The sequence below is a fragment of the Nerophis lumbriciformis genome, linkage group LG03 (assembly GCF_033978685.3).
Source record: "Nerophis lumbriciformis linkage group LG03, RoL_Nlum_v2.1, whole genome shotgun sequence".
NCBI classification, from domain to species: Eukaryota; Metazoa; Chordata; class Actinopteri; order Syngnathiformes; family Syngnathidae; genus Nerophis; species Nerophis lumbriciformis.
The window spans coordinates 12,670,543-12,697,864 of NC_084550.2; the positions used below are offsets into that span (position 1 = coordinate 12,670,543).

The following is a 27,322-nucleotide window of genomic DNA, read 5'->3' on the forward strand; positions in this document are numbered from 1 at the left end:
CAGGTGGTCACATGACCTGACTTAAACAAGTTGAAAAACTTATTGGGGTGTTACCATTTAGTGGTCAATTGTACGGAATGTGTACTATACTGTGCAATCTAATAATAAAAGTTCCAATCAATCAATCAAAAGTGTGAAGGAAAAAAGATACTTGTTTTATTTCAACCGTACCGTCAAAAGCCTCAAGACTGACCGCACATGAGGACGTTCATGTCTTCACAATAAAAGTGCCGCGCCATCGCGCCTGCGCTTTCAAAACAAGAGTCTCCGAAAGCCAGCGTAAACAAGCTAGCAAGCTACGGAGTTTGACACCAATATATTTCTTGTAAAGTGTATAAAAACGAATATGGAAGCTGGACAAATAGGATGCCAAAAACCCACCACTTTCATTTGGTATTAGACAGAAAGGAGGAACATTTCTTCTCCTCCATTTGAAAACGTGGACGTTATCATCACGACTGTCTGATTACAATCAACGCAAGTCATCAGAATCAGGTAATACACCAACTTATATTCTTGTCTTCATGAAAGAAAGGAATCTATATGTGTTAAACATGCAATGTATATGTATGTATGTATATATATATATATATATATATATATATATACATATATATATACATATATATATATATATACATATATATATATATATATATATATATATATATATATATATATATATATATATATATATATATATATATATATATATATGAGTGTGTATGTTACTCATCAGTTACTCAGTACTCGAGTAGTTTTTTCACAACATACTTTTTACTTTTACTCAAGTAAATATTTGGGTGACTACTCCTTACTTTTACTTGAGTAATAAATCTCTAAAGTAACAGTACTCTTACTTGAGTACAATTTCTGGCTACTCTACCCACCTCTGATCATTAGTCATAAAGTTGTATTCCGTCACATGACTTTTGAATGGAGGTGAACAAAGTAGTGGGCGACCAAACCAACATGGCGATTGTGCAGTAAACAGTATGCAAACTATCGGAGTACGCAAGGGGCCTAGATCTTACCACTGAAAGCAGATACTAGCAAAACAATCTAACTATGAAATGGAATAGATCCCTATTTGTCATCAAATAAATATTTGTCGAGTGATATCAAGGATTATCTGTTGGTCGCGTTCCCAGACATATCAAACAATTTGGTGCTCCAGACATCATTCTACACGACAAAACAGATGAACACTTGGAAAAGCATGGTGGTCTACAACTTCTGTGTGTGGCTGGGTCAAAGAAATTGGTATCAAAACTCTTCTGGGTAAATATGCATCGTTTTTTCTTGGGTAAGGTTGCATTTATTGATTTAACTTCACATCTACACGTATTTTTGTTGCAAGCGTCGTTACAAGTATGCGTGTTTTTCCCCGTCGTTATCAAAATATAACTATAAATATCAAAATTGTGTATGTGCTGAAGGCTTCATTTATGATTGCTGCCTTTGGTAAAAGCTTAACTCTTTTAGGGTTTGCTCACATTTGCTTTCTTTTATTTAGACTCGCCGAGTTGGTGCTTTACGAAACACCTGTAACGAAAATGCGTTGTAAAAAAACAAAAATATTTTTCAAAATAATAGGTATGGTTTCAAGGGGAATGAAGCGTGATATATTTTACCTCAGTGAAGCTAATTCAAAACAGCTATGTCGCTTTGGCATTAAAGTGAACTTTTTTTTTTTTTTAAACACAACAAACAGGCAAAAACTATAAAAAAATATATATATATATATATATCTTTGCACACTTTGTGCCTGGGCTACTAAAGGTTTGCGTGTACTAAAACACATCCAAACATGATAGCTTACGCAAAGCTGGTTGTCATGATCCGTTGTCCGGATCATGTTTTGTTTAGTTATGTTCTGTTTGTTTTGGACTTCTTTAGTTCCTGACTGCGCTTCCTGGTTTGTTTTGTCACTATGGTTACTCATTGTGTTCACCTGTCTCTGATTAGTGCTCGCCTGCCCACCTGCTTCCCGAGCACTAATCAGAGGCATTATTTAGGCCTGCCATGGCCGGTCAGTCGGCCTGGCGACATTACTCTGTTCTTGCTATGTGCTACTCTGATTTTGCTGTTCATGCCATTGATTCATGCTCTGCCAAGTAAGTTTTGTTTCATGTCTATAGTTTCTGCCCATGTGTTAGTTTTGTTACCTGTGCCATGTTTTGTTCCTCCGCTGTGAGCGCCTTTTGTTTGTAACCTTTTTTGAGTAGAAATTAAATCATGATCCTACTTTCTACCGATGTCTGGTCCACTCCGTTTGCATTCCGGGAAAACAATCCTTGCAGTAAGCTGCGTAAATGTCCACGCCGTGACACTGATCCACTAAAGAGGTGCGTAGAGGATAACGTCTTAAGTGAGAAAAGTAAGGAGCGCAAACCTTTTTCACTTCTCGTACTTCATTAATATGCAATATTATCAGAATGGCTACAATACTGGGAGGAAAAAAATGCAAATATAGTTTCTTAGCACACGCAGTGTGATTTATAAAGACTGAAATTGTTCTAGAGCGGCTGTTTTGCATACATGTTTAGTATGTCTAGAAAAGATGTGCAAACTAGCAGTTGCCGAAATAATAGCTGAGGGAAAGGATGAATTCATCCTCCATTGTGGTCCTCCTACGAATGCCTGTCAAAAAAAAAAATATTAGACGCATTGTCTATTCAGCAATACCATTTAATAATTTAATAGCTGATGGTTGACTTAAGGCGGTTGTGTCTCAAACCTGCAGCCTTTGCTGCCCGGAGGCCCATATTTTGTGGCCCTCTACTTAACTTAATGGTTTAGTGGACAGGTGCAAAAACTCAAGGCCCGGAGTCCAGACCTGGCCCGCCGTAGCCTAGAAATGATAAGCCTTTGTACTTTACTATTTATCTCCATTTGGACAGAAAACAATATATATACATAAATACAAATATATATATATATATATATATATATATATATATATATATATATATATATATATATATATAAAATTCCACGGCAGCTGGTCAGCGCCGAGAGCTGCGGCCTACCACCATTACCCCGCACTCCCTTCCCTCTAATGCTAGATATCTCGAGATGTACGTTGTAATATGTATATGTGCTTTGCTATGGAGGTTTTTTCCCACTCCAGACTAGGCCCCCTTAGGAGCCCAGTCTAGATTGTATTTTTTTTACTCATCCTTCCCCAGCGTTTTACCTTTTTCCCATCTTTTACGGGGCGCCTTGTGTCGACACATCAGCGTTCCTGTACACTGTTTGTTTGTCTAATCTTGAACGGGTTTGTGCTGAAAACAAAGTTTCATTGTACTTGTGCAATGACAATAAATACCTATCTATCTATCTATCTATCTATCTATCTATCTATCTATCTATCTAAGATAGTCCAGAACAGGGGTGTCAAACCTGTAGTAATAAATTAATATAAATGTATAAAGATTCGCCTCGTAATATTATTATACTATTGCACATGCATTTGATCATTATATAATTTTTAAAACTTTTCTGCAGACAGTCACCTCTACATTTTACGGTAGAATCTACGGTGTTTTTTACAGCAAATTTCTATAAATGTAAATATGATACCACTGTGTTTTTATCGTTAAAATTCTGACGACTAAGAGGCCATTTTCTCATTGTTGTTTCATGGTGAATTACTGTACATGGATAACTCACTTTGAAATTATAAGTCAATCATTTTTCATGTAAAAAAAAGTGTAATGTATAATAATATATTATTTATTGCATTTAAGGCTGAAACGACGCGTACGTCGACGTCATCGATTACGTAAATGCCGTTTTTGTGCGTCGACGCTTAGCATACCGTATTTCCTTGAATAGCCGCCGGGGCGCTAATTAATTTAAAACCTCTTCTCACTCCTGCACTTACCAAAAGGCGTGGGGTAAATTTAGGCCTGCGCTTATAAATTTGAGTGATGTAAGAATACCATCATGAAAAGCACATTTAATAAAAAAAAAAAACGTTATTATGGTCTTACCTTTACTTCTGAGTCCATGCGCAGCTGCTTCTAAACAAAAGCATCGATAACTTGTTTATAGAAGTCTTCCTTATCTTTCTTCAGTTTTAAAAGTCTCTCTGTCTCGATAGAGATATTCCTTTAAGTATTACCTCCTGCTTCGATTGAAAGTCCAGTTTAGAAAACTGTTTTATTTTAGATATGTAATCCTCCATGTTAAAAGTGCAAGCAAACGATCACTGCTCACTCTTGTGGCTTGTTGTCTTCTTCTGCAGCACCGGTCTTCTGCAGTACCGGTAGTCGCAAGAAGGATCACTAGCGCCCTCTACCACCAGGAGGCGGGAGTCATTTAATGACTCATATTTGACACACGCAGCTACGGTATATTAATAAAACATAGCTGCTTACTGTTCTTTTTAGCATATTCAATAGCTTTGCTTACTGTTCTTTTTAGCATATTCAATAGCTTTGACCTTAAATCCTACTGAATAGCTCTCTATCTTCTTCCCTTTATGCGATATCAAATTATTGAAATCAGCCTCCTCCATTTTGAAAATTATGACAGATGAAGTGTCACTCATGACGTGACGAGTTTGACCCGGCGGAAGTTCTAGACATATGCTAATTATTTTGCGAAACGAGTGCGACCCGGCGAAAATTCCAGACATGCGCTAATAAAATTAATATTTTGCGAAACGAGTTTGATACGGCGTTAATCCTGAGCCGGTGGTAAGGCCAAGCATGCAATAACCCGGCAGTAATTTGAGGCATGCGAATACTAAATACCCGGCGCCAATTCAAGGAAATACGCACTTTTTTGTATTGGATGTTTATCTTTATTTTTGCACATTTTAAAGCAAAATAAGCAATACCGTATTTTCCGCACTATAAGGCGCACCGGATTATTAGCCGCACCTTCTATGAATTACATATTTCATAATTTTGTCCACCAATAAGCCGCCCCGGACTATAAGCCGCGCCTACGCTGCGCTAAAGTGAATGTCAAAAAAACGCTGCGCTAAAGTGAATGTCAAAAAAACAGTCAGATAGTTCAGTCAAACTTTAATAATATATTGAAAACCAGCGTTCTAACAACTCTGTCCCAAAATGTACGCAAATGTGCAATCACAAACATAGTAAAATTCAAAATGGTGTAGAGCAATAAATAGCAACATAATGTTGCTCGAACGTTAATGTCACAACACACAAAATAAACATAGCGCTCACCTTCTGAATTTATTCTTCATTCGTAAATCCTTCGAATTCTTCGTCTTCGGTGTCCGAATTGAAAAGTTGCGCAAGCGTGGGATCCAAAAATGGCCGGCTCCGCCTCGTCGAAGTCATCGGATTCAGTGTCGCTGTTGTTGTGCAGCAGTTCTGTGAATCCTGCCTTCCGGAAAGCTCGGACCACAGTTGTGACCGAAACTATCTGCCCAGGCATTTACGATCCACTGGCAGATGTTGGCGTATGTCGTCCGGAGCTGTCTGCCCGTCTTAGTGAAGGTGTGTTCGCCTTCGGAGCTGTGTGAAAAAAGCCACCCGGCCTCTTCGCGTAAACTTCCCTTAACCACTCGCTCATCTTTTCTTCATCCATCCATCCCTTCGAGTTAGCTTTTATGATGACGCCGGCTGGAAAGGTCTCTTTTGGCAAGGTCTTCCTTTTGAATATCACCATGGGTGGAAGTTAGCATGGCAAGCTAGAACCACAGTGAAGGATGACTTCTCATTCCCTGTGGTGCGAATATTCACCGTACGTGCTCCCGTTCCACAGTGCGGTTCACAGGAATATCAGCTGTGAAATACGGTAGTAATCCGTGTGCGGATGGAGAGATTGCGTCTTTTTATGAACCGGATCGCTTAGTAGGAGCCATTTTGTGGTCTTTACAGATGTAAACAGGAAATGAAACGTACGGTGATATCCGCGCGTTTTTTCTTCTTCTTCCGGGGGCGGGTGAAGCGCTTCCTGTTCTATGGGGGCGGGTGCTTTCCTTGGCGGTTGCTTGCGTAGAAGAAGAAGCGCTTCCTGTTCTACCGGGAAAAAAGATGGCGGCTGTTTACCGAAGTTGCGAGACCGAAACTTTATGAAAATTAATCGTAATAAAGCGCACCGGGTTATAAGGCGCACTGTCAGCTTTTGAGAAAAATTGTGGTTTTTAGGTGCGCCTTATAGTGCGGAAAATACGGTACTTTAACTTTTGAGATGCTTATACTATTGCAGAATATTAAGATTTGCACTGTATGTTTATTTTATGTTTGCACATTAAAAAGCAAATAAGCTACTTTTAATTTTGTTAAATGTTAAAAGTTTTAAATGTTTACATTGTTACAGAATATTTTGTCATGTTGTTGTCAATGTTGACTGAGTGGCCATATTTTTTTTTTTGTAAATAAAAGCCATGCCTTTTGAAAAAACTGGCCTACATTTCTTTTTTCATCTTCATTTTAAATAAATAAAAAAAATCGGTAAAAGGAAAAATAATCTATAGATTAATCGAAAAAATAATCTATAGATTAACCGATTAATCGAAAAAATAATCTATAGATTAACCGATTAATCGAAAAAATAATCTATAGATTAATCGATAGAAAAATAATCGTTAGCTGCAGCCTTAATTGCATTATTAGGAAACACGAATAATAACTAATAGTTTTTATTATTACAGATTATAACTACTTTCAAACCTAAGTTCATACAAATTTAACTAACATTATATTATTAACATTAAAAACATTATTACAGATTCATTGATGAGTAATTTCCCTTTCTAAATTCATACACATTTAATTAAATTATTCAATAAAATGTAATATTTCTTACATCATTAGGTAATATCAAAGTTTTATATATATGCAATTAAATACAGTACAAGTATATTTTCTGTCAAAACAGAAAGAAGGAAAACATTTAGTAAAAAAAAAGATAATGTACTCGACTTTCGCGGGCCACATCAAATGTTCTTGTGGTCCAGAACAATAGCAATCTTCCTCTGGTTATAAGTCGGGGCACGAACGATCTTTTCCTTCGGATTTAGAATTCCTGTAATCAATCCACAAAGCCTTTTGAATAAACTTTGAGACATTCAAAAGTTTTGTTTCCTTGATTTTCATCCGAAAAAACTCTTCCGCTACCTTTCTTTGTACCCGACCCGATACATTCTTGGAAGTAGCGTCATGTCCGTAACGCAATCCAAGATCATTTCTTGATGCTTTCTGCTACGTAACATCAGCATAGCCATTAGAGACGTAATATTTGTCATCTTTGCCAATATTACAGCGGCCATCACTTAAAACAAGGCGTAAGGATCCGCAAATCCTAGTGTGACGTCATTGGTCAACCGGAAAAGTACTTCAGTTATCCGCTCTAAAATGAAATTAGCGCCTCCCAGTGTTTGGGAGGCACATGGCGTATGATCACTAGTCGCATAAAAGAGTGTGCATGGACACTTGGACTTCACTCATAGGTGTGAAATACAAAAAACTAACTGTTTGAGGAATCAGACTAATTAAGTGCATGGAAACGTAGTGACTGACCAAAGAATGGCAAAGTTTAGGCCCCTAGAGCCGTTTCATTTTGCCATTCATGGAGACAGCGCTTTTCAAGCTTTTGGAACTTACAAGACCTCTTGTATCCAGTTTTAAAGCCAGAGACGAAGAACAGAAACACACAGAGAGACGTAGCAATTTATCGACGACCACAACGTTGTTAGGTTTATTATCATTTATCGTTTGATGGATTGACATCTTGGCTCGGATCTGATCTGATCAGCCAAGTCCTATAATTGCATTACTTTTTTTAATGCCTCTGGACGTTGAATTTAATATTTTATAATGCCATTTAAGGCGTCTGGTTTGAGACATCCAAAAGTTTTGTTTCCATGATTTTCATCCCAAAAAACTCTTCTGCTACCAAAATAATGGGAAAACAATTATTATTATCTGATTTGACGCCAAAAGACTTACAAAGTTTGCGAGTAAATAGACATGATCAAAATAGTATCAATCTCTCTGAGATTCCCAAGCCATTTTGAGAAGTGTGACGTCGAGTGAGGAACCACAGATCCTGTCCCCATTAACAACAATGCTAAACAAAAAGACTTTGTTAAAAATAACAACGATTACTTTGGGAATTACAAACCCCGTTTCCATATGAGTTGGGAAATTGTGTTAGATGTAAATATAAACGGAATACAATGATTTGCAAATCCTTTTCAACCCATATTCAATTGAATGCACTACAAAGACAAGATATTTGATGTTCAAACTCAAACTTTATTTTTTTTGGGAAAATAATAATTAACTTAGAATTTCATGGCTGCAACACATGCCAAAGTAGTCGGGAAAGGGCATTTTTACCACTGTGTTACATGGCCTTTCCTTTTAACAACACTCAGTAAACGTTTGGGAACTGAGGAGACACATTTTTTAAGCTTCTCAGGTGGAATTCTTTCCCATTCTTGCTTGATGTACAGCTTAAGTTGTTCAACAGTCCGGGGGTCTCCGCTGTGGTATTTTAGGCTTCATAATGCACCACACATTTTCAATGGGAGACAGGTCTGGACTACAGGCAGGCCAGTCTAGTACCCGCACTCTTTTACTATGAAGCCACGTTGATGCAACACGTGGCTTGGCATTGTCTTGCTGAAATAAGCAGGGGCGTCCATGGTAACGTTGCTTGGGAGGCAACATATGTTGCTCCAAAACCTGTATGTACCTTTCAGCGTTAATGGCGCCTTCACAGATGTGTAAGTTACCCATGTCTTGGGCACTAATACACCCCAATACCATCACAGATGCTGGCTTTTCAACTTTGCCCCTATAACAATCCGGATGGTTCTTTTCCTCTTTGGTCCGGAGGACACGACTTCCACAGTTTCCAAAAACAATTTGAAATGTGGACTCGTCAGACCACAGAACACTTTTCCACTTTGTATCAGTCCGTCTTAAATGAGCTCAGGCCCAGCGAAGCCGACGGCATTTCTGGGTGTTGTTGATAAACGGTTTTTGCCTTGCATAGGAGAGTTTTAACTTGCACTTACAGATGTAGCGACCAACTGTAGTTACTGACAGTGGGTTTCTGAAGTGTTCCTGAGCCCATGTGGTGATATCCTTTACACACTGATGTCGCTTGTTGATGCAGTACAGCCTGAGGGATCGAAGGTCACGGGCTTAGCTGCTTACGTGCAGTGATTTCTCCAGATTCTATGAACCCTTTGATGATATTACGGACCGTAGATGGTGAAATCCCTAAATTCCTTGCAATAGCTGGTTGAGAAAGGTTTTTCTTAAACTGTTCAACAATTTGCTCACGCATTTGTTGACAAAGTGGTGACCCTCGTCCCATCCTTGTTTGTATACTTTGAACACCCACTTGTTCCCAATTTGCCTGTTCACCTGTGGGATGTTCCAAATAAGTGTTTGATGAGCATTCCTAAACTTTATCAGTATTTATTGCCACCTTTCCCAACTTCTTTGTCACGTGTTGCTGGCATCAAATTCTAATGTTAATGATTATTTGCAAAAAAAAAAAATGTTTATGAGTTTGAACATCAAATATGTTGTCTTTGTAGCATATTCAACTGAACATGGGTTGAAAATGATTTGCAAATCATTGTATTCCATTTATATTTACATCTAACACAATTTCCCAACTCATATGGAAACGGGGTTTGTACATATAAGCATGCTCCGGACTTGTTTGCAGGTATTTGCTTGTTCTACTTTGATGGACTGAATTACCTCATGGATGAAATTATACTTTGTTTCTGCTGAACTTCTATTGAGCGGTGAGTGGACATGTCCCTTGTAAAAGTTTTAGTTTTAGCCTATTACGATCCAAATTACTATATTAAGCAGTGTGAGCAGACTATACAATTGCATGTAATATTAGTGGGCGTGTTTTGTGTGATCTACTAAGACTGCTCATACAACTGATAATAATAATAATAATGGATTAGATTTTATATCACGCTTTTCTATTATTAGATACTCAAAGCGCTCACAGAGAAGTGGGAACCCATCATTCATTCACACCTGGTGGTGGTAAGCTACATTTGTAGCCACAGCTGCCCTGGGACAATGCCAAGCCACGTGTTACATCAACGTGGCTTCATAGTAACAGAGTGCGGGTACTGGACTGGCTTGCCTGTAGTCCAGACCTGTCTCCCATTGAAAATGTGTGGCGCATTATGAAGCCTAAAATACCACAACGGAGACCCCCGGACTGTTGAACAACTTAAGCTGTACATCAAGCAAGAATGGGAAAGAATTCCACCTGAGAAGCTTAAAAATGTGTCTCCTCAGTTCCCAAACGTTTACTGAGTGTTGTTAAAAGGAAAGGCCATGAACACAGTGGTGAACATGCCCTTTCCCAACTACTTTGGCACGTGTTGCAGCCATGAAATTCTAAGTTAATTATTATTTGCAAAAAAAGCGGGGGGTGTACATTGTAGCGTCCCGGAAGAGTTAGTGCTGCAAGGGGTTCTGGGTATTTGTTCTGTTGTGTTTATGTTGTGTTGCGGTGCGGATGTTCTCCCGAAGTTTGTCATTCTTGTTTGGTGTGGGTTCACAGTGTGGTGCATATTTGTAACAGTGTTAAAGTTGTTTATATGGCCACCCTCAGTGTGACCTGTATGGCTGTTGACCAAGTACGCCTTCCATTTACTTGTGTGTGTGTGAAAAGCCGTAGATATTATGTGACTGGGCCGGCACGCAAAGGCAGTGCCTTTAAGGCTCAATGGCGCTCTGTGCTTCTCCCTCCGTCCGTGTACACAGCGGCCTTTTAAAAAGTCATAAATTTTACTTTTTGAAACCGATACCGATCATTTCCGATATTACATTTTAAAGCATTTATCGGCCGATAATATCGGCAGTCCGATAGTATCGGACAACCCTAGAGAAAATCCAATGACCTGAAAGAATGACAACATCTATACATACAAACAAAATCCATGATGATTGGTTGGTGTTCGTATGATAGGCCACAATTGGCTAAGGTTTGGGCGAAATCAGAGGCAAGATAAGGCGGGTCAAACCAGGAGGCAAAGTCATAACAAACACACACTCGTGTCACATGACAACAAGGGAGCCAGAGACAGAGGGATGCTTCAAGCTGACAATTAAAAAAAAAAAAACAGTTGAAAATGACTTAGGATTGACGTGCAGGAAACCCACAATAATGTGTGTCCTTGGTCATATTTAAACAAATGTATGCGTTTAGAGAAAACAATCCCCATAACCTTAGTTTTTAGTTATTTACTTTGTAAACCAAAATCATAACTGCTCCCTTCATCTCAGACACAGGTGTCAAACTCTAGGCCCGGGGGCCAAATCTGGCCCGCCCCATTATTCTTTGTGGCCCGCGATTGCCTAGAAATAATGTGCATCAACTTTATGTCATCTTTATTAAGGGACAAGTAGTAGAAAATGGATGGATGGATGGATGATTAATGTATCTAAACTTTGACAGAAAAAAAGCATGAAGGCATGCAAATGTAGCTCTTAACTCAATATTATTTGATGCAACAAGCTTCAGTAGGAAAGGGATTTATGCGGCCCCATTCCTGGATGGATCTCGCATGAGAGGAAGAGGAGGGGTTAATCATTTGGCAATGCAGTCTGCTGAAAATGAGGGAAAGCACCACTCTACATAGCAACTGACGCTGTGTGGTTAAAGTTGGAATGGCGGCTAAAGTGAATAGTGCACTCCCGCAATTCGTCACGTTGCATGTGTCAGGTAAATCAAATAGTGCCTTCTCAATCCCGTCCTTACTGTATTTCTTGCCTGTATGTCATTTAAAGGGGAACATTATCACCAGACCTATGTAAGCGTCAATATATACCTTGATGTTGCAGAAAAAAGACCATATAATTTTTTTAACCGATTTCCCAACTCTAAATGGGTGAATTTTGGCGAATTAAACGCCTTTCCATTATTTGCTCTCGGAGCGATGATGTCACAATGTGACGTCACATCGGGAAGCAATCCGCCATTTTCTCAAACACCGAGTCAAATCAGCTCTGTTATTTTCCGTTTTTTCGACTGTTTTCCGTACCTTGGAGACATCATGCCTCATCGGTGTGTTGTCGGAGGGTGTAACAACACGAACAGGGACGGATTCAAGTTGCACCAGTGGCCCAAAGATGCGAAAGTGGCAAGAAATTGGACATTTGTTCCGCACACTTTACCGACGAAAGCTAAGCTACGACAGAGATGGCAAGAATGTGTGGATATCCTGCGACACTCAAAGCAGATGCATTTCCAACGATAAAGTCAAAGAAATCTGCCGCCAGACCCCCATTGAATCTGCCGGAGTGTGTGAGCAATTCAGGGACAAAGGACCTCAATAGCACGGCAAGCAATGGCGGCAGTTTGTTCCCGCAGACGAGCGAGCTAAACCCCCTGGATGTCTTGGCTCACACCGTCCCTTATGCCACCGAAGATAATCAAGAGAAGAATATCGACCCTAGCTTCCCTGGCCTGCTGACATCAACTCCAAAACTGGAAAGATCAGCTTTCAGGAAAAGAGAGCGGATGAGGGTATGTCTACAGAATATATTAATTGATGAAAATTGGGCTGTCTGCACTCTCAAAGTGCATGTTGTTGCCAAATGTATTTCATATGCTGTAAACCTAGTTCATAGTTGTTAGTTTCCTTTAATGCCAAACAAACACATACCAATCGTTGGTTAGAAGGCGATCGCCGAATTTGTCCTCGCTTTCTCCCGTGTCGCTGGCTGTCGTGTCGTTTGTCGGTTTCGCTTGCATACGGTTCAAACTGATATGGCTCAATAGCTTCAGTTTCTTCTTCAATTTCGTTTTCGCTACCTGCCTCCACACTACAACCATCCGTTTCAATACATGCGTAATCTGTTGAATCGCTTAAGCCGCTGAAATCCGAGTCTGAATCCGAGCTAATGTCGCTATAGCTTGCTGTTCTATGCGCCATGTTTGTTTGTGTTGGCATCACTATGTGACGTCACAGGAAAATGGACGGGTGTATATAACGATGGTTAAAATCAGGCACTTTGAAGCTTTTTTTAGGGATATTGCGTGATGGGTAAAATTTTGAAAAAAACTTCGAAAAATAAAATAAGCCACTAAGAACTGATTTTTAATGGTTTTAACCGTTCTGAAATTGTGATAATGTTCCCCTTTAAACCCTTTTTCTTATGAAAATTCTACACTAGCTGAAATTAAGTTGTCACTTTGACTTTTGATTCCAAAGCAAGTTTTCCATTAGTTTGTTGGTAAACTATGATAATAATTAAAAAAAATTAAAAATTAAAAAATGGAAACTAATATTATCATGAAGCAGCCCTCCAAGGGCTTTGGTATCTGCGATGTGACCCTTGATGAAAATTAGTTTGACACCCTCGATCTAAGATGTCCAACACAAATTTAGGAACACTCATTAAGGTGAGTTCATGAAAAGTTTTACTGCACATAATCATTACCAACTGTTCCCAAACATCACACAAGTCATCGTTTTATTGTCAACATACAGATAGATGCTGTTTTTTTTACTGTAGGTAGAGAAAATGAATAACAATAGGAGTGGGCCAAAGAAAAGGCAAACTAAATAAATACATACAGTGGGGTGCGGGGACCCCTAAAGGTAGTTGTAGGGTGTCCCCAGCTAAATCCATCCATCCATTTTCTACCGCTTGTCCCTTTTAGGGGGTAAGGGGTGCTGGAGCATATCTCAGCTGCATTTGGGCGGAAGGCGGGGTACACACTGGACCAGGGCCGGCCCGTGGCATAGGCCGTATAGGCAAATGCTAAGGGCGCTGTCCATCAGGGGGCGCCACGCCAGTGCCACAAATGTTGGAGAAAAAGAAAAAAAAGTTGGTACTATTATTTCTAAATACAAAAAATAATCCCACGTTAATTAAAATGCAAAGTAAAGCCTATTTAATAGAAATATTATTTGTTACAACATTACGCACCCCCCTCCTCCCCCCGCACGGTGCGCCCCCTCCCTTCTGTATCATGACTCTTTTTGGACGTCACCACATCAAAAAATCAACACAAGATGTCAAAACGGCCAAAACTGTCAGGTGCCCAGGGAAGAAAAAAGAGAAAAGAAGAGGAGGAGAAACGAGAAAAAGACAGAGGTAGCAGGTAGGTAATGTTAGCCTACATGAAATTATTTGTCTGTTACAGAATGTGATAGTAGCTGGCTTTTTAGCATTAAGCTAATGTTACATGATTCGGCAATTGCTAATCAATAAATAGCTAGTTCTGTTTTAACGTCGGGTTAATATTGTGGAGGGGGCTAAATTGTTATGGAAAATAATAATGTAACGTTAGGTAATTACAGTACTCCCACCTTACATTCCTCAGGGACATTTGTATTAGATCTTTTAAGCAGGTGTTATTGCCTTCTGGTTAGCTAATGTTTGCCCTGCAGGTAATAGTCACTTTTCCACCCCTTTATATATTAGGTATAGTTGTAAGCCTAGTTGTTAAAGTGCACATCATTAATGTTAATTAAGCAATATGTATGTAAAAAATATTGTATTTCATATATTCATTTTTTATTTTTTGCATTCATTTATTTATTCATATTTTTTTTATCTTGTTAACTATTCTGATTGTTAATTTGCTTTCTTTAAGTAAAAAAAGGTCAAAGACAAAGCTATTCGGTTTCTTGTGAGTATATACACTTCACTGCCGATGTGGGGGGGCGCCACCTAAAATCTTGCCTAGGGCGCCAGATTGTTTAGGGCCGGGCCTGCACTGGACAAGTCGCAACCTCACCACAGGGCGAGGGAACCCACGCAGTCACGGGGAGAACATGCAAACTCCACACAGAAAGACCCCGAGCCCGGGGATCGAACCCAGGACCTTTGTATTGTGAGGCACATGCACTAACTCCTGTTCCACCGTGCTGCCCACCCAGCTAAATGACAGATAGTTAATAGTAATGGACCCTTATTGGGTCAATTTGTACACTCTGTTACATCAACATTGATATTATACATGTGGACCCATAGATAGAAATGCTGTTAAATGTAGCTTTGATGTGGCAAGCTACTTTTGCCGCGTAGCTTTCTACAATTCTCCAGGGATAGCTTCCCCTGTAGCTTAGCAACATTTAATCGAGAGTAACTTGTAGCTTAGCTTACTACATTTTCCAAGTAGCTTGTAAGAAGTACATGAATCCTTTCCATCGCTCGCTATAACGCATTTTCGTTCACAGCTGATTATAATCAACAGGAAGATTTATTCAAGAGCAGAGTTTTTTGCGCGGTTCTAGTCGACATAAGTGCAAAGAAAAATGTTTGTTTTTTTCCTCTATTGGGGATTCTGATCCAAGGTGTTACATTTTTCTTCTGTCCTGGGTTTCCCAGCTTACAGGGTCAAAACCTCTAGAAGACATGTTATGACAGTAACTGCAGGGTGAAACGGTCAAGTTTTCTTTCGGGTTTGGAGACAATTATTTGTACAATCCCTTCTTAATCATGAAGCCCTTACCTCCTTTGTGGCCTGATCCTGACAGGGGCCCTTTTTTCAGGAGGGCGGTGCTTCCCAACGGTGGAGAAGACCAAGAGAAATTCCTCAGCAGCTTTGGGAAGCATCTGAGGAGTCTGCTGTCTGAGGGGTCAGAGACAGTAACAACTGAGGGAGATGATAGATGTTCAAAGGGCTCTCTCAAAAAACTAGTTAGCTCATGTGATTAATCACAACATTAATTTAGAGTAACTACACAATTTATTTTGAGCGTACATACATGAATGATTAGTTTGCTCAATGGTCCAGTCCGTGCAAAGATGAGTGAGGAGACTCCAACTGGTGTGTTCGCTGGCAAATTTCAATCCAAAATACACCCTGATTAGCCTTTTGATAAAACGTTTCAAACAAAAAAAATGTGGTGCATTTAAGTGTCAAAAAAAATTCCATTTGCGTCATTTGTGTTTAAACTATGCAAGTGAGTCTTGCATAGTCTGATTAGCCCATGGTTAGTCACCTAGCCTGTGACTAATCATGATTATTCCAAATTCAAAAGCGTGATTAAAATGATTTATAGGGAACCTATTGAGGGCGGCATAGCTCGTTTGGTAGAGTGGCCGTGCAAGCAACTTGAGAGTTCCAGGTTCGATTCCCACTTCCGCCATCCTAGTCACTGCCGTTGTGTCCTTGGGCAAGACACTGTACCCACCTGCTACCAGTGCCACCCACACTGGTTTAAATGTAACTAAGATATTGGGTTTCATTATGTAAAGCGCTTTGAGTCACTAGAGAAAAGCGCTATATAATTATAATTCACTTCACTTATTATGCAAAACCAACTTTTCCTACCTATTGGTACCTGTTTTTGTGTATTTAGGACAGGGTTGTCAAAGTTAAAACTCTCCTATGCAAGGCGAAAACCGTTTTTCAACAACACCGAGAAACGGCGTCGGCTTAGCTTTCTCAACCAGCTATTGCAAGGAATTTAGGGATTTCACCATCTACGGTCCGTAATATCATCAAAGGGTTCAGAGAATCTGGAGAAATCACTGCACGTAAGCAGCTAAGCCTGTGACCTTCGATCCCTCAGGCTGTACTACATCAACAAGCGACATCAGTGTGTAAAGGATATCACAACATGGGCTCAGGAACACTTCAGAAACCCACTGTCAGTAACTACAGTTGGTCGCTACATCTGTAAGTGCAAGTTAAAACTCTCCTATGCAAGGCGAAAACCATTGATCAACAACACCCAGAAATGCCGTCGGCTTCGCTGGGCCTGAGCTCATCTAAGATGGACTGATACAAAGTGGAAAAGTGTTCTGTGGTCTGACGAGTCCACATTTGAAATTGTTTTTGGAAACTGTGGACGTCGTGTCCTCCGGACCAAAGAGGAAAAGAACCATCCGGATTGTTATAGGCGCAAAGTTGAAAAGCCAGCATCTGTGATGGTATGGGGGTGTATTAGTGCCCAAGATATGGGTAAATTACACATCTGTGAAGGCGCCATTAATGCTGAAAGGTACGTACAGGTTTTGGAGCAACATATGTTGCCATCCAAGCAACGTTACCATGGACACCCCTGCTTATTTCAGCAAGACAATGCCAAGCCACGTGTTACATCAACGTGGCTTCATAGTAAAAGAGTGTGGGTACTAGACTGGCCTGCCTGTAGTCCAGACCTGTCTCCCATTGAAAATGTGTGGCGCATTATGAAGCCTAAAATACCACAAGGGAGACCCCCGGACTGTTGAACAACTTAAGCTGTACATCAAGCAAGAATGGGAAAGAACTCCACATGATGAAGCTTAACTTAAGCTAAGCTAAACTTGATTTATTTCAGTAATTGCATTCAAAAGGTGTAACTTGTACATTATATTTATTCATTGCACACAGACTGATGCATTCAAATGTTTATTTCATTTAATTTTGATGATTTGAAGTGGCAACAAATGAAAATCCAAAATTCCGTGTGTCACAAAATTAGAATATTACTTAAGGCTAATACAAAAAAGGGATTTTTAGAAATGTTGGCCAACTGAAAAGTATGAAAATGAAAAATATGAGCATGTACAATACTCAATACTTGGTTGGAGCTCCTTTTTGCCTCAATTACTGCGGCGTGGCATGGAGTCGATGAGTTTCTGGCACTGCTCAGGTGTTATGAGAGCCCAGGTTGCTCTGATAGTGGACTTCAACTCTTCTGCGTTTTTGGGTCTGGCATTCTGCATCTTCCTTTTCACAATACCCCACAGATTTTCTATGGGGCTAAGGTCAGGGGAGTTGGCGGGCCAATTTAGAACAGAAATACCATGGTCCGTAAACCAGGCACGGGTAGATTTTGCGCTGTGTGCAGGCGCCAAGTCCTGTTGGAACTTGAAATCTCCATCTCCATAGAGCAGGTCAGCAGCAGGAAGCATGAAGTGCTCTAAAACTTGCTGGTAGACGGCTGCGTTGACCCTGGATCTCAGGAAACAGAGTGGACCAACACCAGCAGTTGACATGGCACCCCAAACCATCACTGATGGTGGAAACTTTACACTAGACTTAAGGCAACGTGGATCCTGTGCCTCTCCTGTCTTCCTCCAGACTCTGGGACCTCGATTTCCAAAGGAAATGCAAAATTTGCATGGTTGGGTGATGGTTTGGGGTGCCATGTCATCTGCTGGTGTCGGTCCACTCTGTTTCCTGAGATCCAGGGTCAACGCAGCCGTCTACCAGCAAGTTTTAGAGCACTTCATGCTTCCTGCTGCTGACCTGCTCTATGGAGATGGAGATTTCAAGTTCCAACAGGACTTGGCGCCTGCACACAGCGCAAAATCTACCCGTGCCTGGTTTACGGACCATGGTATTTCTGTTCTAAATTGGCCCGCCAACTCCCCTGACCTTAGCCCCATAGAAAATCTGTGGGGTATTGTGAAAAGGAAGATGCAGAATGCCAGACCCAAAAACGCAGAAGAGTTGAAGGCCACTATCAGAGCAACCTGGGCTCTCATAACACCTGAGCAGTGCCAGAAACTCATCGACTCCATGCCACGCCGCATTAACGCAGTAATTGAGGCAAAAGGAGCTCCAACCAAGTATTGAGTATTGTACATGCTCATATTTTTCATTTTCATACTTTTCAGTTGGCCAACATTTCTAAAAATCCCTTTTTTGTATTAGCCTTAAGTAATATTCTAATTTTGTGACACACGGAATTTTGGATATTCATTTGTTGCCACTTCAAATCATCAAAATTAAATGAAATAAACATTTGAATGCATCAGTCTGTGTGCAATGAATAAATATAATGTACAAGTTACACCTTTTGAATGCAATTACTGAAATAAATCAAGTTTTTCAAAATATTCTAATTTAATGGCTTTTACCTGTATATTGTACATACAAATTCACATATGCTCACATACATACATAGGTACCTACGCGCCCACATACATACACAAATACAATACATATTTACATACTTAAAGTTCGTACACCCACACGCACATTCAATATACAAACATACACATACTGTACATATACACTCACTGTACAAACACATATACACATTCTGTACACATACATTCAATGTACAAACACATATACACATTCTGTACATATACATTCACTGTACAAACATATATACACATTCTGTACATATACATTCACTGTACAAACACGTATACACATTCTGTACATATACATTCATTGTACAAACACATATACACATTCTGTACATATACAAGTACATATGCATACTTACACTCATGCACATAATCATGTTTCATCAAACATATATTAACGTTATTGCCCTAGAATAAACTGGGTATAACACATGGCACACGGACAAAGCTTAACCTATTGTTACTATAACAATCTACAAGGTTAATGTAGGATGTCTTCTCTTTCTCCCCCTCCATTTTTCTGCATTATTTCGTATCTCATGTTATCATTACGTATATGTATAGTTGCATTTGAACAACTGTATTGTTGATAATAAAGGTAAAGTATTGGTATTGTTCATTATCAATAGCGCTATTTCTATTGGTATTTGTATTGCTCCATTTGTAGTGTAATAATGCTCATTGTCATTTCTGTATTATTTTTTATTTTCGCTAACTGCTTATTTGCTATTACTTTTACCATCATATTTGTACATGTCGTATTTGCTGATGTTGCTCTGTTGTTGTTGTTGTTTGCTGTTGTTGTTTTTGTCTCTCTGTCTAATCCCCCTCTGCACCAAATGATAATATAAATACATTTAATAAAGTCAACTACAAATAAGGCAACAAGAGAAGTATCCTACCCTTCTCTTTTGTAAAGTAAATCAACTGTATGATTTGCCTGAGAAGCTGAACAGGACAAAAAAAAAAAAAAAAAAAAAAAATGTTGCCGACATTTTTGAATGAAAGAAACTGCTGTTCTAAATGTGTCCACTGGATGTCGCAATGATCAGAATCAGAATCAGAAATACTTTAATAATCCCTGAGGCAGTGGTCCTTAACCTGGGTTCGATCGAACCCTCGGGGTTCTGTGAGTCGGCCTCAGGGGTTCGGTGGAGCCTCCGCCGCGGAGGTCAAGCCACACCCGACTCATCGTGTACATAAAAACTTCTCCCTATCGGCATATTATGGATACGGCAACAGCAGAAGTCAAACTGATTTGCAGGTGTGTAATTTGTTGTGAGTTCATGCACTGTGTTGGTTTTGTTCTTTCAACAAGGTGATGTTCATGCACGGTTCATTTTGTGCACCAGTAAAAAAAATCATATAACTTTGTCTTGAATTTGAAAAAAAAAACAGTTGATTTTTCACTAAAGAAGGGTTCGGTGGATGCGCATATGAAACTGGTGGGGTTCGGTACCTCCAACAAGGTTAAGAACCTGCACTGCCCTGAGGGGAAATGAAGATTTTCAGCACAATCCCATTCAAGATCAGACAAACATTACAGGGAGACAGAACAGGATCGCTGACGGGTCTGCCAACTTCCGGCGCCCCTCCATAGCCATAGCCAGTGTTGGGACTAACGCATTACTAAGTAACGCGTTACTGTAACGCCGTTAGTTTCGGCGGTAACTAGTAATCTAACGCGTTATTTTTTTATATCCAGTAACTCAGTTACCGTTACTACATGATGCGTTACTGCGTTATTTTACGTTATTTTTTAATGTAGTATCGGCTAGAAACAGAAGAAGTGTCGTCCTTCTGTCTCACAAGGAAAAGAAAAGGCGTGCTTTCCTCGACCGAGGAGCGGAGCGCAGGGGAGACGTTCCTCCAGGGCCTATGTACTTCGGGGCTAACACCCTTCACTTTACCCGGCAGTGGGTCTTTACAGCTCCGGACTCGAGGGTGAATGACGAGGCCGGCGGTTTGTTGCAATTTTGTGACTTTATTGGTGTCTTGCACGCAGCCATCCACCAAGCTAGAGCACCTGCACGCATCCACTGTTGCGCTCCCTCACCTCTCTCGCCCACTCACTCACTGACGTCACTCACCTCACATGCTGTCATTTCTTAAAGGGCCACACACACACACACACACACACACGCTACTCTCATAACAGCTAAAAAGACATCATGGCGAAGCCAGAAGTCGAGTTACATGGAGACATTGTCACTACTTTTCTTTTGTCGAGCACAAAGAAAATAACATTTTAGTTAAATGTAAGTTGTGTCTTGGATCAAAGATCCCATCTACTTAAAGTTAAAGTGCCAATGATTGTCACACACACACTAGGTGTGGTGAAATTATTCTCTGCATTTGACCCATCACCCTTGATCACCCCCTGGGAGGTGAGGGGAGCAGTGAGTAGCAACAGTGACCGCACCCGGGAATACTGCCCAAAACAGCAATTCAAATCTGCTGAAACAGCTACATAAATGTAAATGGGTTATACTTGTATAGCTTTTCTACCTTTTTCAGGAACTCAAAGCGCTTTGACACTATTTCCACATTCACCCATTCACACACACATTCACACACTGATGGCGGGAGCTGCCATGCAAGGCACTAACCAGGACCCATCAGGAGCAAGGTTGAAGTGTCTTGCTCAAGGACACAACGGACGTGACTAGGATGGTAGAAGGTGGGGATTGAACCAGTAACCCTCAGATTGCTGGCACGGCCACTCTCCCAACTTCGCCACGCCACATAAGCAACATGCTTTGACGAAGCTAGTAAAGAGAGACACAGACTCCGATGCCACTTCACCTCCACCTAAGGATTTTAACGGAGGCAATGCTAGCCAGGACAACATTGATAGAGCCATTGCAGCGTATGTGCTAGAAGACATGCAGGCTATTTCTACAGTGGAGTCACCCGTTTTCTGGCAGCTAAATAGCATGATACCGGCATCAAACAACAAATGGCACAGAAAACATGTTCCAAGTACCTGGACAGTGAGTACATAAACATGGAAAGCGAGCTAAAGAAAACACTCCAAACTCTGCCTCTGCTCATCATTGAAGGTACACACTGTCAATTCTCTTATATACTATTTCATTCTAGACTTCTAGAGTGTTTGATTATCACATCACTCTAAATGTATAGACTATAAAGTTCACTAACATAAAGAGGGATACTAGTGGGCCAGGCCAATCTTTCATTTTCTCTAAACTAAAACTGGGGAAATGTGTAGAGTCTTCTGGGCTTCACTACAGTGTTGATCTCCTGAATACATGATTTTATTTCACAATTCCTTGAGAGAAAAAAAATGCCTGATTAGGCTTTGTGTATGTCATGTGTGCCTTCCTTGGGTGAAGCCAGCTTTACAGCTATGTTGTTATTATGCGGTTTGTTACTTATGTATGTTATGTTGCAGCTATTTCAAATAGTTTTGTCAATTTGTTGTGGCCTGAAATAAATTGGCCCTTTGAAACATATCTTTGTCTTTGTGTGTTGTATGTAGAGCACATTGCTTAGCAGAGTTCAGTGATGCAAATGCATGTCAAGTTGATCAACACATTGTATTATTCTCCAGTGCAATAACAGTACTGAAACGAAGGCTAAAAGGGCATTAATGGGAGCCTTAAAAAAAAGGAGAAAAAAATAAGTAACTAGTTACTTTTCACAGTAACGCATTACTTTTTGGTGTAAGTAACTGAGTTAGTAACTGAGTTACTTTTGAAATAAAGTAACTAGTAACTGTAACTAGTTACTGGTTTTCAGTAACCAACCCAACACTGGCCATAGCACACATAAACATGTGTGTAAGAGGGAAACATCAAAGAACACAAAGGACTTTAAAGACATTAAAAGAGCAGACTTGATGCAACCAGCCACCTCTACACACAGCCACAAAAGTAAAAGAACTAAAGGGGAAAAAAAAGAAATTGTCATGATCCGTGGTCCGGATCATGTTTTTGTGTTTTCTGTTAGTTTTGGACTCCTTTTGTTCTTGTTTGTGCACCTGTGAGTTTGTTTTGGTTGCCATGGTTACTCATTATGTTCACCTGTCTCTGATTCAGTGGTTCTTAACCTTGTTGGAGGTACCGAACCCCACCAGATTCATATGCGCATTCACTGAACCCTTCTTTGTGAAAAATAAAATGTTTTTTTTTTTTTCAAATTCACGACAAAGTTATATGTTTTTGGTAACACTTTAGTATAGGGAACATATTCTAAGTAACAAAGACTACATTTAGACTTATTTGGACACTAGGGGAACATATTCTAAGTAACAAAGACTACATTTAGAGTTATTTGGACACTAGGGGAACATATTCTCATACTTGCCAACCTTGAGACCTCCGATTTCGGGAGGTGGGGGGCGGGGGGGCGTGGTTGGGGGCGTGGCTAAGAGGGGAAGAGTATATTTACAGCTAGAATTCACCAAGTCAAGTATTTCATATATATATGTATATATATAAGAAATACTTGACTTTCAGTGAATTCTAGCTATAAATATATATTTCTTTTATTGTATATATATATATATATATATATATATATATATATATAAAAGAAATACTTGAATTTCAGTGTTCATTTATTTACACATATACTTGTTGAGTTAAGGTTTGAATTGTCCATCCTTGTTCTATTCTCTGTCACTATTTTTTGGCAAGAAAGCATTTAGGTTTTCAGCACCGAAGGCTTGGAATAACCTACAATCGATTATTAAACTTCAAACCCTAGTTACGTTGAATTAGTTTACAGCTTCTGTGAAAGGACTGCAATCTACCTTGTCTGTATGCACATGTGTCATGTGAGCAAGTTTTATGTTGTAAATGTGATGTTTTATGTATTTGTTTACTGTTTTTAATGTAACCTTGCTGCTGCCCTCTTGGCCAGGTCTCCCTTGGAAAAGAGATCTTTGATCTCAATGGGATTTTACCTGGTTAAATAAAGGCTAATAATAATAATAATAATAATTTTTCTAACCATGCTGAACGTCCTCTCTGATGATGCATTGCTGTGTGGCACGCACAAAAGTGCTTTCATCAAATGCACTAGATGGCAGTATTGTCCTGTTTAAGAGTGTCACAACATTGCTGTTTACGGCAGACGAACTGCTTTACGGCAGACCAAAACATGACTGCTGTTGTTGTGTGTTGTTACCGCGCTGGGAGGACGTTAATGAAACTGCCTAACAATAAACCCACATAAGGAACTAAGAACTCGCCCTCGATCATTCTACAGTTCTAACGTCATTGGGCAGGCACACCGTTTATAATGTGGGAAAGCGGACCAAGTTCCGCATGGACCTGAGTCCGCCTGAATTTCGGGAGATAATTTGTCCCGGGAGGTTTTCGGGAGAGGCGCTGAATTTCGGGAGTCTCCCGGAAAATCCGGGAGGGTTGACAAGTATGTATTCTAAGTAACAAAGACTTAATTTAGAGTTATTTGGACACTAGGGGAACATATTCTAAGTAATAAAGACTTAATTTAGAGTTATTTGGTTAGGGTTAGGGTCAGGGTTAGAGGGTTAGGGTTATAATAAGGCCATGCCAAATAAGGCATTAATAAGTACTTAATAATGACTAGTTAAGAGCCAATATGTTACTAATTTGCACGTTAACAAACAACTAATTAATGGTGAATATGTTCCCCATACTAAGGTGTTACCATGTTTTTTTTACTTGTGCATAAAATGAACCGTGCATGAACATCGCCTTGTTCAAACAACACAACCAACACAGTGCATAAACTCATAACAAATTACACACCTGCAAATCAGTCAGCTGTTGCCGTATCCGTAATACGCCGATAGGGAGAAGTTTGTATTTACACGATGAGTCGGGTGTGTCTTGACCTCCGCCGAACCCCTGAGGCCGACTCACCGAACCCCTAGGGTTCGATCGAACCCAGGTTAAGAACCACTGCTCTGATTAGTGCTCACCTGCTTCCCGAGCACTAATCAGAAGCATTATTTAAGTTTCCCTTTGCCAGTCAGTCGGTCTGGCGTCATTGTTTGCTTCACGCTATTGTTACGCAACCCTCTACGTAAGTCTTGTTTATTTCATGCCACAGATAGAGAGTTTTGCCTTGTCCATAGCTCCATGTTTCCTGCGCTAAGTTTTCGCCTTAGCTTCCGCGTGCGATAGGCACACTTGCCTTTGTTGTTTGCCTGTTATTTTGTAGTTGGATGATTTTTGATAAATAAATCATCTCCTACCTCACGCCGTCATCCGGAGTTGTCCGTTCTGCATTCCTGGAAGAACCACCCCGCATAAAGATGCGACCCCGCCATGACAGAATGACGCCAGCCCGACTGACTGGCAAAGGCAAACTTAAATAATGCCTCTGATTAGTGCTCGGGAAGCAGGTGAGCACTAATCAGAGACAGGTGAACACAATGAGTAACCGTGGCAACCAAAACAAACTCACAGGTTCACATACAAGAACTAAAGGAGTCCAAAACTAACAGAAAACACAAAAACATGATCCGGACCACGGATCATAACAGAAATAACATATACACTGTGGTGGCCTCTGCGGTGTTTCACACCATTGTCTGCTAGGGTGGGGGGAACATGGCTAGACACAGGAGCAGACCCAACAAAGCAATAGCAATTATTTGTATCTTTGTAGATCATGGGTGTCAAACTCTGGCCCGCAGGCCAAATTTGGCCCGCCGTGTAATTTCATTTGGCCCTTGAGACAATATCAAATTAACATTAGAGCTGGCCCGCCGGTATGTTACAGTGGCGGTGCCGCTGTAACACCGCATTCACCGCTAATACTCATACTTGCCAACCCTCCCGAAATTCCCGGGAGACTCCCGAAGTTCAGTACCCCTCCCGTAAATCTCCCAGGGCAACCATTCTCTCGAATATCTCCCGATTTCCACCCGGACAACAATATTGGGGGCGTACTTTAAAGGCCCTGCCTTTAGCGTTCTCTACATCCTGTCGTCACGTCCGCTTTTCCTCCATACAAACAGCGTGCCAGCCCAGGCACATAATATATGCAGCTTTTACACACACACAAGTGAATGCAAGGCATACTTGATCAACAGCCATACAAGTCACAAAGAGGGTGGCCGTATAAACAACTTTAACACTGTTAAAAATATGCGCCACACTGTGAACCCACACCAAACATGAATGACAAACACATTTCGGGAGAACATCCGCCCCGTAACACAACATAAACACAACAGAACAAATACCCAGAACCCCTTGCAGCACTAACTCTTCCGGGACGCTCCAATATACACCCCCGCTACCACCAAACCCCCCCCCCCCCCCCCCCATCTCCCGAATTCGGAGGTCTGAAAGTTGCCAAGAATGCTCTAGTATACTCTGGACTGAAGCTGTGTGCCTACATTGTTTTTGTAGCTGTTGTTTTGAGGCATGTTTAAAAAAAATAAAAAAACAATGCACTTTGTGAAAGGCAAAGTATAGTATTTCCCATAGTTGTAGTGGGTATCAGGATGATCTCAGGGAGAGCATGTCCCAAATTCCAAGCTGCTGTTTTGAGGCATGTTAAAAAAATGATGCACTTTGTGACTTCAATAATAAATATGGCAGTGCCATGTTGGCACTTTTTTCCATAACTTGAGTTGATTTATTTGGGAAAACCTTGTTACATTGTTTAATGCATCCAGCGGGGCATCACAACAAAATTAGGCATAATAATGTGTTAATTCCACGGCTGTATACATCGGTATCGGTTGATATCGGTATCGGTAATTAAGAGTTGGACAATATCAGAATATCAGATATCGTCAAAAAAGCCATTATCGGACATCTCTATTGCAGATATACTATTATATGAGCCGCTACTTTTTTCCTACACTTTGTACCCTGCGGCTAATAAAACAATGTGGACAACTTGTCGATTTTTCTTTGGTAATGGCCTTAATGTTTTGTGTTCAATAGTTTTCATTAAACCCAAGCAGAGGACTATAATGCTGTGTTATTGTTTGTTCGATGGCACCATCTTTCAATGCAGGTTTTGCGGGTTGTAAATGTACTGCCTTGAACCGAAAGTAAAACTGTCCATAGCGTTTCTGCTCGAAAGTATTCTTCATTCATCACTCCAAGCAATATTTGCAAGTTTTTCAATATAACGAAAACAATTCTTACTTCCCAAATTGTCCTGTGTGATGTCTGTAGAAGTGTTCTCATGCCAGTTCCGGTGACGTCATCAAGCTGAATGGCAGCTTAGAGTAACATCTCCCTCGTGAGAAAAGTTATTTCGCCCCGTTAGACCGGAAACATTTTCAGATAATCTCTGAACAAACAAAAGGGGCAAGAATGGGGAAAACCAGAGGAAATCGAGGAAATATTGTTGCAGAGCCTGTAAATGAGGAAAGTTCTGTGTCCACGAACAGCTCATCTGTAAAGCTACAAGATGCTAATGCTAACCCTCGCTCAAAGGAGGCGAAGGTTTAGTACAAGTTCTGGAGGAGATTCGGGACTTCCGAAAAGACATAAAAGAACAGCTGAACGATATTAAATCCG

General features: G+C 40.3%; 1 long non-coding RNA gene across 1 annotated transcript; it reads right to left on the reverse strand.

Annotated features, from left to right (window-relative positions):
- Positions 1-2,525: 2,525 nt before the first annotated feature.
- LOC140677474 (uncharacterized) lies at positions 2,526-25,128 on the reverse strand. Its single transcript, XR_012049266.1, has 3 exons — positions 25,030-25,128; positions 15,454-15,573; positions 2,526-2,643 (listed from the first exon to the last, which is right to left on the reverse strand). It is a non-coding gene; the product is annotated as an uncharacterized lncRNA (long non-coding RNA).
- Positions 25,129-27,322: the final 2,194 nt, after the last annotated feature.